Source organism: Epinephelus moara, chromosome 11 (genome assembly GCF_006386435.1).
Source record: "Epinephelus moara isolate mb chromosome 11, YSFRI_EMoa_1.0, whole genome shotgun sequence".
Lineage (NCBI taxonomy): Eukaryota > Metazoa > Chordata > Actinopteri > Perciformes > Serranidae > Epinephelus > Epinephelus moara.
Window position 1 is genome coordinate 6,766,833 of NC_065516.1, and position 13,718 is coordinate 6,780,550.

Below are 13,718 nucleotides of genomic sequence, written 5' to 3' on the forward strand. Positions count from 1 at the left end.
GATACATTACAGATTAAATATTTACAAAATGTAACACTTTTCTGTCTTATCAATGAAAATCACACATAAGGTTTAAAATTAAACTTTAGACTGATCATCTGATGATTGCATGCTTCATATGCCCTGTACATGAAGCAATGTTCACCTCAATCAGAAGGCACAATGGATTCACACGTTACATAAAGCACAGCATGTTAACACAATCTTGTCTATAAGGCTGTCCTCCACTTCCGTTTTGTTCCACTCTAATGAGACTTAGAGGCAGTGTTGAGCCCAGAATAGTATATTTCTGCCTCAACATTCCGATCACTCTTTCAACTAGGATTCTCACACGAGAAATTTCTCGAGCAGATTCAGTCTCTTTTTGGCTAAGCTGTTTCTTCCCTCGTGTGAATGGAGATGTTATTAGTTCTGCACAGAATAGACCAACACTATCCTCAATCGTGAAACCTCGGTCAGCCAGTACCAAGTCCCCCTAGTAGGAGCTTATCAAGGAACCCACTGTGTTCTGTAAGGTGTTTGTCTGTAACCCGTCCACCCCAGGCCTTGGACACGAAGGAGATGCTTCCTTGTGGGGTGACTGAAATAAGAAACTTAATCGTGTTGTGTTGTTTGTAATTGCTCCAAGTTTGAGCTCGAGCTTTTAAGTCAGAAGGACGCTCTATGAACACCTCAAAGCAGTCGATTATGCTTACACTGTTCTTAAAAAATGTCCGAAAACACATTGGTAAGCTGTGTCTTAGGTCTTCTCTTTCTGGCCACAATATTAGAGGATGAAGCCTGCTTGCCATCACATGTATCCAACGGTGAAAGACTCTTGATACTGTTGACTGGTGAATCCGAAAGAGGTAGCCTAAAAACTCCTCTGACAGATTGAGGCACAGCTTCATCAGCGTAAGAAGCAGTTCCTGAGTTGGCTTCAGGGGCAGCTTTGGAGTAGCAGGAAAAACTGAAGATACATAACTAAATAATAACATGAAAGTCTGTAAATTGGGTAGTCCCGTGAAAAATTTCATTTTGCTGTCATCAAATTGTGAAGCATCAAGGGTATGATGCTTCAACTCACTTTCTAGTTTGTGAACTTTATCTCTGAGTGATTGACATTGGATGTTTAAATATTTAATCTGCCCATGTAATGAGTCAATGTCATTGTGTGTCTCCTCTGTCTGGACCTCAGTGCCTTGGACTCCAGTCTCAGTTTGTACCTCTGCTTGATCTGCATGTACTTCCTGCTCTGACGCAGGAGTCTGATGCAAGTTCAGAGGAGCTTTGGCAGCTAGCCCTCTATTTCTCTTGTCAAATCTTTTGTCAGAAAAGTTTTGAGATCATAGATATCTCTCCAGGTTGTTGACAGCCCGAGTCTTATCAGCGGTGGAGGTGAAACTGAATAAACTTGGCACATGGTCTGGGTGTAGAGGATCATCACTCTTTTTACCTGAAACAAAAAAATACACATGGTTTCATCATTACTGACAACCAGGGTACAAAACTAGGGTACAAAAGTAACCTATTGGCCTACCAGCCAGCTAGCTGGTAAATCATATATATGTATTTTTCCTCGATTTATGTCCTTATTTTGACCTTTTCCCCCCATAATTATGACTTAAGTGAATAATTTTTCTCTAATTTAATGTGAATATGAATCAGAGCCAGATTAGCACATTATCAGAAAAATGCAAAATATCATAGCAGATAACCAGTTGATAAAGTCAATTTACAGTATACAGTGTATTGACACTAGTAAATATATGCATAATCTACTTGTATTTTTGATATTTAAGTATAACGTAGTTAATATCAGATACTTTGAGACTTTTACTCAAGCACTGTTTCTATAGCCTAGGTGATTTTTACTTTTACCAAAGTAACATTTTAAATCGATATCTTTACTTTTACTAAAGTATGACTTTTTGGTACTTCATGCAACACAGCTACAATTGCTTTGTGCTAAAACCCCTTATTTGGAAAACTGGGTTAACCTCGGCACAACACAAGGTTCATAATTACACAAATGAAGGCAAAAACATTTCCGTTATGATGAATATAACTAAATGAAAGATGCTAACGTTAAGGGCTTTACTGATAAGTAACAGCCAATACAGTATGTAACTTAACGTATGATTTCACCCCAAAATACAGCAGAACTTAACATTACCTGACACGAAATGGGAACCACAGATCCAAGTTTTGGTGCCTGGATTTCAGTTGTTTCTCCTAATTGCAGCGATCCATCTGCTTCTCTTTTCTTTGGCTTTAGGTAGCCTGTAAAAAGATTGCTCCGACTGCTTGAGAAACCTGTTTGTACAATTTATCGCACAACAGCTTTTCCCCATTTTTGATGTCGTTTTTAAGTTTTGGCAGCATTCAAGCTAACACTAACACTTTCTCTTGCTGTGACGTCACGTGCATACCCTCTATAAGAACATACATGTCAAACATGTAAAACAATGGACTACACAATGACTATACACAATGAATTAGGCTAATGTATCTGTCTATGCACAGGAATAGACAGATGGTATCGGTCCTCTTGATGTCCGTCCTCTTTAGTTAAAAAGCGCGCATGCGTTTTAAAAAAAATAACATATGTGCTTCCCGGTCTCCGTAAAGATAACCTATTTGCCTCTATTTTTGGCCGACCTGAAACATGGTAGAATAGTAAAAATCCAGAACATGTTCCACAGAACTTTGAACTTGACACTTTTCACTACTAATCCTACTCTCAGCTGGCGGCATCTCTGATTTCTTCATTGAACGATAACAGAGATCTCACTGGTGGCCCTGTTTTTCCCTGACACTTGAAAACAAAAATACAAACAATTACATTAACTGGGGGACATTACTATCAAGGTGATTAAGATGACAGTTCAAGATATGGGAGGTCCCAATTTAGCAAGCTGTGGACACAGCTGGGGAGAAGAGCCTAGTAGTGATATTATGTTAGGGTGACCAGGTCCCAATAAACCAAATGTGGGACAAGGAGTAGGTTTGTGAGGGACAATGTGGGACACCCGCCCCCAATGCGAAGTTAAGTCATCAGAGACTAAATACATTAATCATAAACTATACAGAGTCTACTGTGAGACTTGTGGTCAGTGGGATTTGAGGATTCTTAAAATAACATCTGTAGCCTACAGATGTGAAGTCCTGACTGTATCTGACTGAGCCTTAATGAAAGCTGTTGTCTTGTATTTTTTTTCCTGAAAATATGAACCTTATAGTCAAGCACTGTTTATTTAGCCCGTGTAGTTGAGGAGACAGGTCAAACTGATATGATGCTGATTTACAGGAGAATTCATGTCAAATGGAGGATAAGCATGAACATAAACTACAGATCACCTGTAAAGCATTTTAATAAATTAATCTATCATAATTAAAACAACTGGAGACTGAAAACAAACTGACATATGGGTCTGATCACTTTTTTAATGAATTGACATCATTCCAGACAGGATGTAAGTGTGTCTGTGACTTCCTGTACGGACTGAAGGCTGCTGGAAACTAGTCTGGGGCTGTTTAGTGGCCGTTGTGGTAAGGAACCGGAACCAGGGCGAGAGAGACAGGATCCGGAATTTGATGGATATACCTTTCCGTCCAAACTAATAAATATGCGGTGAAACTTTTTAATTTAAAGAATATGATTTACAAGAAAAGCCCCAAGCCATTAAAGGGAAATTTTGGTTTATTTCAACCTGTCTCCTATCATCCTAAATTTGGTTCAAGTGACTAGTGACATAGAAGTAACAGTTAGCATGTTAGCCGTTAGCCTCGATACAGCCGTAGCGTCAGACCTGTTAAAACTAAGAGAACAGGCATCCCTTCAAGTGCAAAGTTAGTCCACTAAACAAGCTTTTTTCCACAAAGACCGCCTCATATCGTTAGGATTAATGTCAGAGAACAAGGCCATGATGGAGGCCAAATATGACACACTGCATTTAGCCTTACTTCTGACATGTGGACATCCATTAACATGGATGCCTACCTGGCTGTTACCTGCCATTTTGTAGGTGATAACACCAGGCTAAATTTAGTACTATTAAGAGTACTGAAATTCCCTCATTCTCACACTGCTGAAAATTTATCCCGTGTGAAAGCCTCCCTAATGAAGGAATGGGGAATAACTAATAAGGTGACATGTCTGGTTACTGATGGTGCTGCCAACATGCTTGCCTGTGGCAGAGAACTGAGGCTTCATCACAGTATCTGCATAGCACACACACTTAATCTGATGGTGAAGAAGGCTCTTGATCAAACCCCTGTGCTCTGTGACATCTGGGCCAAGGCAAGGAAGCTGGTTGGATACTTCAGAAGCAGCACCACTGCTAAGGTACGTTCTTTGACTTTATTCCAATTTTTGATAATGTCAATATTTTGTTTGTGTTACCGCTGCAGTGACTGAATAAAAGCAACTCTTACCTTTCTTGCATTTCAAACAGCACTTAGAAAAAATTTGAACATCCACAACTCCCGCCTCCCTCCAAAGTCCCATCCCTCTCCTCCTGCAACTCCACCTCCCTCCATTGGCCTACTCCCCCCTCCTCCATTATGTCCTTTTTACGTCTATGATAGACGTAGGCTTGGCAAGGTAACGTTAGATACACAGAAGAGGAGAGCGAGTGTAATGTTACAAACGCAACCCCGGAGTTTAAAACTCAGTCAGTGATGACTAATGAGTTTTAGAGTAAGGTTACAGTTAACGTTAGATATTAGTGTTAATGTTAATGTTAGTAAGTGGAAACGCACAAGGAAGATAACGTTAGTGTTTCAGAGGCTATGCTACAGTAGGCTAATGTTAGCCATTAGCAATTGGTATGCGACATTTCGCATAACCCAAGCAAAAAGAAACAAAACATTTAAAAACAATTTGTGTAACATACAAGAAAGAACATATAGTGCAACAGTAAGATGAAAAGGGTCGACATTTCACAGTCAAAAATTCCACATCCAGAGAGCAGAACTGGGAGATCCTCTTCACATCACAGCACCATGAATTGTTTGTGTATATTGCCGGAGCTTACCAGATGATGCAGCCTCCCCGTCTGCTCTATGTAGTGTTAGCCCCGTTAGCTCAACACCGCCGTCTTATAGACGAATTTGGCGAACGATTTGTGTATGCCGCCATTTTGCAGCGGCGCCATTGATGCGGGGACATGTGTCATTCATCAATTGATAATGCTGTCAGTGTGAACTTACTCTCTGGCCTCCAGTAACTGATGAAGGTATCTTAAATGAGTACCGATATAAATATAGAAATTAATCATTTGTTTAAGTGATAAGCAGGAAAGATTAGAGTAATAGGGAGATAATAGACTGTATCATTAAACACTGTGAAATATAACGTTAGCATACGTTACGTGTGCTGACGTTAGCAAGCTAGCAGTGTGACATTTAATCATTATGGACAGGCTACGTGACCGCCTTCAATATGATGTGATGGTCGTCTAAACCCATCCGGAGCTCAGGTAATTTTGACCCTCAATCAGAGACCTGTAATTGCCGTTTTTTTGGTCATCGGAGGCCAGGCAATCCATAAAATATTCTTGAATACCTAAAACAAAACACAAACACGTGTTGTTATTGTTTTTAGTCACGTAGCCTGTCCATAATGATTAAATGTCACGCTGCTAGCTTGCTAACGTAAGCACACGTAACGTATGCTAACGTTATATTACACAGTGTTTAATGATACAGTCTATTATCTCCCTATTACTCTAATCTTTCCTGCTTATCGCTCAAACAAATGATTAATTTCTATATTAATATCGGTACTCATTTAAGATACCTTCATCAGTTACCGGAGGCCACTGTCTAACATCATCAATCCAGCTATTCATGATGCTGTCATTGTAGAGAGTCAGTTCACAATGACAGCATAATGAATTGATGACTGACACATGTCACCGCAGCAATGGCGCCGCCGCAAGATGGCGGCATACACAAATCGCTTGCCGAATTCGTCTATATGTTACCATTCATCCATGTCTCAGTGAACACAAGGACGCAGCAGTCCCTCACTCCTCGGTGAGTGGATCTCCACAGTTGGATGTATTCCACTTTCGTGTCCAGAGAGTTGACGTTCGCCAGAAGGCCGCTGGGAACAGCTGGTTTGATGGGATTAGCTCTTAGCTCTTAGCCTAGAGCTAACCCCTCCGCGCTTCCTCTGCTCCCGTGTCCTGTCCTGTCACAGTGCTGCCGGCGTCTCCCCGTCAGAACAGCTCCAGGCAAAACCACGGTCATCTCAGGGCTAGCTCGACGTAGCAGGCCAAGCTTGCTACACATCCTAAGCTCTCTTGGTTGTAGCGTTAGATCTCTGCAGCGGTTTCTAATGTCTATTAGAATTATTATTTATTGTTGCACCGTGTTTATAGTTTATATCCACAAGCGTCCCTGTTACTAGCGTATTTGTTGTCTCACAGACAACAGGGGTGTGGGGTGGCAGGTGGGGAGATGCTGCACGAGCGGTTACGTCAGTCGGAGGCAGACAGACAGGACAGGAGAAAACTGCGACAGAGTTTAATGACAAGTTTTTATTTCTGGTGGAATTCACTTACATTTTAGTGTGCCATCAGCTTATTAATAGCATTTTAACCTAAACAAAGAAAAGTGTAAAATTTGCTTTAACTGCACCCCCACCCCTAGTTTAACAAATTTTCTTTTGAAGGGGGATTAGCTATTCTAGCGTTAAAGCTATAGTGCGTAACTTCTACATGTCCGTAAATGTCTGTTTCACCCAAGCCACTACTAGAGGAGATGACACAATGCTGATTAAGCCGATCGGCTCCTCTAACATCTTGCGGTATTTTTTAATATATATAATTTTTAGTTTGCGTGTCGACCGGCGACATTCCCGTGCTGGCGCACAGGAAATGCCGCGTTTTATCTCACAACAAGAAGGGAGGGGGAGGAAGAGCGGAGAGTCTCATAGCAAGAGGGAGCGCAGGTAGAAAGAGAAAGCAACATGGCGGAGAACCCAAAGAAGCGGCGGAGACACGGTTCAGAAGTGGATCCTACCACAAAGAAAAAGCCTGGATGTTCGGCTGAAGGTCTATTAGCAAAGAAGTTAAGTGACCAACGGAGAAGGCAAACAAGGATTTGTACTGGGGTCGCTTTTCCTCGGTGGAGAGCCCTGAAGGAAAAAATTGGGCTGATGGCAGACACGGATGTTGCCTTGCTGCTGTTGGATAAGTAAGTGACTTGGTTTATAATTATATTATGAGTAGTATGTGTTGCTGTTACATGTACTGGACCTAGTACTTTATTATTTTCTTGGAAATGGTGCTCTGAACGTAATGTAATGTTAGCAGCCTGGTGTTCGCCACGTTGTGTAGCATTGTGTACACAGTGTGTGGCAAGTGTTACTCTGTATATGGAAGTGCCGGCTTATTTGTTGTAATAACGCATTATCCACTGGGGGCCACAGAAGTTACGCACTGTAGCTTTAATATGTCCTGTAGACAACTTGAATAAATATTGATAGTTGCACTATACTTTGATTATATTTTGAGTTAGGCCATATTTCCCCTGTAAATTGTATTTGTCATCAAATATATTTTATTGTGCTACTTTTACCATAATAATAGAAGTATGTAAGACAGCTTTTAATAATAGATACTGTTGGTATTCTTGAATGGACTCCTTTTAAAAAAGTCAAATATGTGGCAATATTGCATTCAAATGAAAATTGGGATCTGTGTGCAAGCTACAGTTCCCATTGTTTTCCGTCGCTATGGAGGTTTAGAAATGTTTAAAGGCTTGGCCAACTTATTGACATTGTAAAAATAGACTTTCATAGCCTCCATGTGTGGACAAATGGACAAAAACATTCCACATGTACAGGCCAGGATGAGTTGCATGTGTAAGTGATGTGAATATTGTGATATTATTGATATATATTGATATATTTGATAGAAACAACAAAATTGTTTCTGGATTTGGCCATATTTACATTAGAAACATGACTGCAGCAATAACATAAAACAGAACTCACCTGATTCAGGCTGTGTCTCACTGGAAGTCGTGAGGTGGTGTGCTGAATCCAGCCGTGCTGCTGCTTGTTGCGTGACTTGTAGCTGTATTCAAACATACAGTACATCTATACTGTTACACCACTGCTTTAAAGTTACAATGTGTAATTTACGTGGTTGTTTATTAGCAAATATCAACTATTGCTTTCATAAATATATATTTACTAAAGTGTAATGCAATTCACATACAAATGGAAGCTTTCTCATAGGCTTAGAATAATTTCACACAGGCAGGTATGCTGGAGGCTGCCTTCTTGCGTTGCCATATTTGAATACAGTGGCCGAAAGGGATACGCGCTTCGCCTTTCGCGATTACCTAGAACTTGTTGTCACTGGAGACGGTTAAGGTGAAGATCAATCCGGGGTGCTTCTGCGTGAACCTGCTTTGTACTTTTATGATTCTGTAGCACTTTAAATGGAGGACCACACATATGTTTTGCCCCGTAAGAGGGAAACCACGGCGAGTGAATATCGGCGTTGCTTATTCCAGGTGGAAAAAACTCCTGTGGAAGAACACTCTGGAAACGCATATATTATAATCGTACCAACCTATATTTGCCGCACTGTGCCGTGACTATCACATAAAACATGTTATTTTAGCATTACTGTGCTAATGTTTGCTCGTGTTACCAAAACAATTAGAGATAAAACACTCCTAACATAACATTATATCTCACAGATAACCTATATCTCACTGGTAAGCTATAACATATTGTAGCGTCCACCAGGACGTGTGGAAAGGATGACGCAGTTATTCGGCAAACCACCGTTTATTACTGAACAGTACAGGTTACTGTTGGCCGTAACTACGCCAAAACAACCAACAAACAAGAACTTAGCTGTAACTCCAACTGTGCACTCCTGCTCTCTCCTCCAGCTCGCTCATACACACACCAGCACGCGCACTCACACAGCTCTCATCCCCGTCACACTCGCACCCCGCCCCCCTACCTATACTCATTCAATCCCAAACATGCCATTAACTCACAGAACATTGACATTATAACAGAACATTTACTGCAAGGTCGCTACAATATCGTAACATGGTTTAGATTCCTAAATAAATATTCACCTCATCGCTAGATAGGCCTACTCCTGAAAAACTTGAAAAACTCATGGATGATGCCATCTCTGTCTGCGCAAGGCGAGTGAGCGCGAGTGAGCCCTGAAATCTAGAATTTGACCGCTGATGTCACTGTTATTCACCATTTTTACACACTGAGGCTTTAAGTCTGTTGTGTCATTCTACTTCATATGAAGTAGGCACTGTACAAATAGACTTTATTTTATTTGGCCTACATTTACTGTAATTAGTAACAAGGTTAAACTGGAACATTCAATAGTAATAATAATGACATTATAATAATTATATTAATAACAACAACAAAAAGAATGATAAAAATGACAACATACCAGTGTATCAGAGACCACAAATAATTGGCTAAACTTACATTCTTCAGCGAGTGGAGGAGATGTTAGAGAAGGCCCCTCTGCAGCAGCTTCTTGGGGCTTCTTTTTCAAATATTTTCTCAGTGCATCTGGACAGAGTAGATTTACCTTTTACTGTACAGTACAAGCAAAACATGTAGCTGCAGCAGACAGACTACTACTTGCACCAGTGATGTGTTCAACATAACATAACTTATTATGTAGTTGTGATTATGCATTACTAAAATAAAAGAGGTTGCACAACAATTATATAGTCACACATTAGTTTTACAGTTAGTAGTCATAGTCCCTGTTTGTTATCGAATTTCAGCACAATATCTAATGTGCTAAGTAAGAGGAGGAGCACTAAGCAGCCAGTAGTTAACCAGATAAAAACAGCAATAAACCAGCTCAGCAGTTTAACTCAATCCTTGGCAGCGATTACATCTACAGTAGCATTATTAGGCAAGTTTGCTTTATTTCAACTTTGCAAGCTGCTAGCTCGTAGAAATGAAAAGTCAAACAGCATTTTTTAATGTTATAAAAGATGACATACCTAGATACTGGGACCTCCGACTCCTCTTTTCTCCGCTTTCTGTATATCGCACCTGAGGGCTTGGAGGTCTTTTTATAATGATAACCCAATAATTTGACAAATTATGACCTCTTGTTGTCTGTCAGTCACAACTGCTACCTACCTGAGATGTGCACGGATAACTCGTCCCACCCCCCTCTCCCACAGTGACGTGACTGAGCACAGTGCAGGACAGGTTTAGGGCCAGGTCAAATAACGACAAACAACGGGGGGGGTTGTTGTTGTTTACTTTTTCTTTATTTGTTCTTTTTTTTTTCAAGCCAGATCATGAGGAAAGGGCGCAGGTCGGGGCTGCAAATTATTACTAGTATTTATTTAATTTTATTTATTCTATTTCATTTTAGTTTTTTAAGGGCTTGCAGCTGTGCCCCCGCCAGCATGTGGCACCCTAGGCGACCGCCTATATGACCTATGCCAAGAGCCGGCCCTGAAGTGGAGACACGCTGGAATAGCACGTTTCAAATGCTTCGACGTCTGATGGAGCTCAGAGAGCCAGTGGGGGCGACTTTAGCCGGTCTACAAACTGACATCCCTTTACTGACCTCAGACGAGTTCAGCATTGTTGATGGGTGCCTGTCTTTGCTGTCTCCCTTTAATGATGCCACTGTGGAGCTCTAAGCAGAGGAGAATGTCTCTGGCTCCAAGATTGTGCCACTTCTAAAGATGCTGGAGCACACACTTCAGGAAGATGCCACAAATAAGGCAGCTGCAGTGGCAAGGGACATGGGAGACCACCTGATAAGGCAGCTGAGGGAGAGGCTCCATACCCTCCAATCCATGAGCATAATGTCACTAGCGACATTACTGGATCCAAGGTTCAAATTTATTGGATTTTTCAGTCCAACAAAAGCCACCGAAGCCATAAAAAGGCTAACATCGGAGTGTGCTGCCATAATTAGGTCGGCTCAAACCCCAGAACTGTCAAATCAGGCATCAGTATCACAGGATGTTCCACCAGTAACCCAAGGTAATGTATTATTTTTGGTTTTGAGGTCAATTATGATAATTAAAACACTCGAGAAGAAGAGAGAGAGAAGAAACTGTGGCTTCATCTGGACAACACCGTCATGGAGGTGAGGAGAATGCAGAATTCTGCAGATGTTACCGTGGAGGTCCAGCGTTACCTGTCCGAGCCAAATATCGGAAGATTGGAGGACCCACTGGAGTACTGGGAGAGGCAGAAATTGATCTACCAACATTTATACAGACTTGTCGTTGGGTTTTTGTGTTCACCAGCATCATCTGTGCCATGTGAGAGGGTGTTTTCCAAAGCTGGAGAAGTTGTATAAAAAAAAAAAGAAATCACCTAAACCCAAACACAGTTGAAAAACTATTGTTTCTTAATAAGAATGAATAAAATCTCCCCTGTACTGTACATCATTGTGAAAGTTACACAAGCATATTCAGTGCCCTCTTCCAAGTTACACAAGCACATTCACTGTCCTCTGCCTGCTTAAACCAATGCCATTTTCCAGAAATGATACAGACCATGAATATTACTCCTCCCGGCCAGGCCTGGAATTTCGACATTTTAGGGGCAAGGCCACTTGGCCTTTCGTTTTGTCAATTTTTTGAGGGCACAAAGGCCAAACGCCAGGGCAGCAAGGCCATAAAATAAAACAATGGGCCTCATTCACCAACCGTTCTTAAGAGCAAATTTGTTCTTAAGAACGAATCTCAACATTAGGAGCATTGTTTCAAAAATCGATCTCCTCAGAGCCTGGGTTACTCTTTATAAACCCAACATCATCACTGTTTCTGAAACGTGGCTACATAGTAATATTACTGATGACGAAATTAAAATTGACAACTTTGTTTTGTACAGAGCTGATAGGCCTTCTAGAGGTGGTGGAGTGGCCACATATGTCGCTTGTGTTGTCACTCAGTGTCTCATTCCTAATGTAGAGCCAGTTAACTTTGAATGTCTTTTTGTCAACATTATTCTTCATGATAACAAACATTGAACAAACATTTAACTATTGGCAACATCTATAGGCCTCCCTCTGCTCCGATTGACTCCATCCAAAAGTAGATCAGGAGCCAGAGCCTTCAGCTATCAGGCTCCTCTCCTGTGGAGTCATCTTCCTGTTGCGGTCCGGGAGGCAGACACCGTCTCCACATTTAAGACTAGACTTAAGACTTTCCTCTTTGATAAAGCTTATAGTTAGGGCTGGCTCAGGCTTGCCCTGTACCAGCCCCTAGTTAGGCTGACTTAGGCCTAGTCTGCCGGAGGACCCCCTATAATATACCGGGCACCTTCTCTCCTTCTCTCTCTCTCTCTCTCTCTCTCTCGTATCTTATTACTGCATCTTGCTAACTCGGGCATTCTGGATGTCACTAACTCGGCTTCTTCTCCGGAGCCGTTGTGCTCCACTGTCTCTCAGGTTAACTCGTATTGCAACGGTGCCTGGATATCGTGACGTGTGTGGTTGTGCTGCTGCTGTGGTCCTGCCAGATGCCTCCTGCTGCTGCTGTTATCTTTAGTCATACTTCTACTGTTATTATACATATATGATTATTGTCACACATGTATACTATCAGATATTAATATATTATTATTANCTTCCTGAGGTTTTTGCCGGGGTTTTTTCCCCCCGTTAAAGGGTTTTTTTGGGGGAGTTTTTCCTTATCCGCTGTGAGGGTCCAAAGGACAGAGGGATGTCGTATGCTGTAAAGCCCTGTGAGGCAAATTGTGATTTGTGATATTGGGCTTTATAAATAAAATTGATTGAAAATTGATTAAGTGTATTTTGTCAACTATTAATTCTCTTGAGAGGCATAATGAAATGATTATCTTGGGTGACTTCAATAGTAACTGGCTTGATCGCTCCTCCTCCAATGATAGGAATTTAATTAATAGTAAACCTCACTCAGTTAATTAAGGAACCTACAAGAGTTGATTATCGGTCGTCATCTCTGTTGGACTGGATACTTGTCACTAATCCTGAAAGAATAATTAAATCTGGTGTTATGTCAGACTGTTTAAGTGATCACTCCGTTATATTTTGTGTCTGGAAAATCAAAATTCCATGTGCGCCTCCTTAATAGTATATTAGACTGAGACAATGCAAGAACATTAATATAGATAGTTTTATTCAAGATATAATTTCCATTGATTGGGACAGATTTCAGTTAATTCCTTTTGTTGATGATGCATGGAACTTTTTTTACTCTGAAATTATGAACATAATTGATAAATTTGCCCCAATAAGAACAATTAGAGTTAAAGGTAGACACCTACCCTGGATTAGCTCACAGCTTATCAGCCTTTTCAAACAAAGGGATAAAGCCTGGACCAAATATCGCTTGTCTACGGATGCTGCTGATTGGGAAACCTACAGATATTTGAGAAATCTAACTACTATAAAGACAGCTTTTCACAGGATTCCCGTAATCCTAGACAGTTCTGGAAACATTTGAACAATATTCTCAATAGAACTAACAAAAACCTCTTAAATCAGATAAATAATGAAACTATTACCGATCCTCCACTTATTTCCCAAGCTTTCAACCGTCATTTCTCATCTATTTGTGGTTCCCAACACTTTAATTCTTATCAATCAATCAATTTTATTTATAAAGCCCAATATCACAAATCACAATTTGCCTCACAGGGCTTTACAGCATACGACATCCCTCTGTCCTTATGACCCTCGCAGCGGATAAGGAAA

The 13,718-nt window shown here is 40.9% G+C and overlaps 1 long non-coding RNA gene across 1 annotated transcript; it reads right to left on the reverse strand.

Moving 5' to 3' along the window:
• Positions 1-208: 208 nt before the first annotated feature.
• LOC126397628 (uncharacterized) lies at positions 209-9,561 on the reverse strand. The gene is made up of 4 exons (XR_007570685.1): positions 9,476-9,561; positions 7,988-8,069; positions 2,156-2,262; positions 209-1,435 (listed from the first exon to the last, which is right to left on the reverse strand). It is a non-coding gene; the product is annotated as an uncharacterized LOC126397628 (long non-coding RNA).
• Between the last annotated feature and the right edge of the window lie 4,157 nt (positions 9,562-13,718).